Source organism: Mustelus asterias, unplaced genomic scaffold, assembly GCF_964213995.1.
Source record: "Mustelus asterias unplaced genomic scaffold, sMusAst1.hap1.1 HAP1_SCAFFOLD_76, whole genome shotgun sequence".
Taxonomy (NCBI): Eukaryota; Metazoa; Chordata; class Chondrichthyes; order Carcharhiniformes; family Triakidae; genus Mustelus; species Mustelus asterias.
In genome coordinates, this window is record NW_027590135.1 from 803,397 (window position 1) to 805,350 (window position 1,954).

The window sequence follows — 1,954 nt, forward strand, 5'->3', positions numbered from 1 at the left end:
GGGATTTAATGAATGCCCCTGTCAATAGTACTGATTTGGGGGTGACATGGCCCCAACATCTGTCTCTCCTGCTCTGTTTGATTGATGGATTGAAAATTGTCGACTTTGCAACTATTTCGGCTGTCTGAGACTGTGGAACTGATGAGCCGTCTGTGTCTCTGAACTCTGTCAGTGACAATGCACGGACTGTGTTTAAGAAAGAGCAGGCGACACTCTTCCCTGCACCTTCTGGAGGAAGCGTCACATTTATTCTGATTCCGACAAATATTTGTCTGTTGAAACAAAATACATTTTGTAACTCAAATACAGATTCCGTCAGCTTAATCTCTATTAATAATCATTGTGAGCGGTTTGTGAGGCGACAGCTAAAGTCAGGCTCGGATTGGTCACTCTCATGTCAATCCCACTTTGAAGCAATCGGAGAGCCAGAGAGAAGGAATTGGAAGTTTGATTGGCTTATACCTTTAAAACAAGATGTCACTTTCACCTCCCACCACTGGTGTCGCTGTCTCTCCCCCTCTCGCTCTGTCACTCCCGCCTCCCAGGGCAGAAGCCGCAATCTCTCCCTCTCGATCTGTCACTCTCTCCTCCCGCCACTGGGGAAGCTGCAGCTTTCCCTCTCGCTCCCTCACTCTCTCTCCTCCCGCCGCTGGTGTCGCTGCCTCTCTGCCTCTCGCTCCGTCACTCTCTCCTCCCACCGCTGGTGTCGCTGCAGCTTTCCATCTCGCTCTCTCACTCTCTCCTCCCACCGCCGGTGTCGCTGTCTCACCCTCTCGCTCCGTCACTCTCCCTTCCCACCGCCGATGTCGCTGCTCCACTCCCTCTCGCTGTCTCGGAGAGTACGTGTGTTTCTGAGTGTGTGCAGAATCACCACAGTGCAGAAGGAGGCCATGCAACCAATTCAGTCTGCACCCAGAATCCCACCCAGGCCCTATCCCCATAAACCCATCTCCTTAACCTACACGCCTATGGACAGTTCGGGACAATTTAGCATGGCCAATCCACCACACCTGCACAGACTTTGAGTGTGGGAGGAAACTGGAGCACCAGGAGGGCACCCACTTAGATACGGGGAGAACGTGCAAACTCCACACAGATAGTGACCCAAGGTTGGAATTGAACCAGGCCCTCTGGTGCTGTGGGGCAGCAGTGTTAACCATTGTGCCACAGTATGTGTGTGAGAGCATGTGTGTGTGTGTGTGAGAGAGAGTATGTGTGTGCATTTCCTGTTCTCCAGTTCTTTGGCAGCACCCCCGTGGTCAGACAGGAATTCAAACTTTGTGTCAGAGACTCTGCAATCTACTCCCTTGCCTCCCATAGCATCTTGGGACACAATCCTCCAGACCTGGAGACTTGTCTACGCAAGCCTTCCAACATCTCCTAAACCTTATCCCTTCCGTTGTCAATTTGCTGAAGGACCTCACAGTCTCTGTCTCTCTCCCTGCCTCACTCTCTAACTCTCTGCCCCTTTCTGTCTCTCTGCCCCCGCTCTCTCTCTCTCTGCCCCCTCTCACTTTCTGCACCCTTATCTCTGTTTCCCTCTTTCTCTCTCTGCCCCATCGCTCTCTCTGTCCCCCTCTCTCTCTGCCCCCTCTCTCTCGCAGCCCCCTCTCTCTCTCTGCCCCCTCTTTGCCTCCCTCTCTGCCGGCCTCTCTCTGCATGTCCCCCTGTCTCTCTCTATGCCCCCTATTTCTCTCTATGCCTCCTTTTTCTGCATTCCCCCCTCTCGCTCGGCATGCCCCTCTCTCTGCCCCCCTCTCTCTCTCTGCACCCCCCCTCTCTCTCTCTCAGACAGTAAATAGTAGAGCCATGTTGTTAATGCTGGGTGAGTATATTGTGGGATGTGTTGTGTCTCAGTTGGGGACAGGGACAGTTCAGAGGGTGAGGCCGGCTGCTGGAACCTCTCTTGGCCTACAGGCCGAGGTTGCCGCGTGGTTTGGCACAGCCGAGCTGT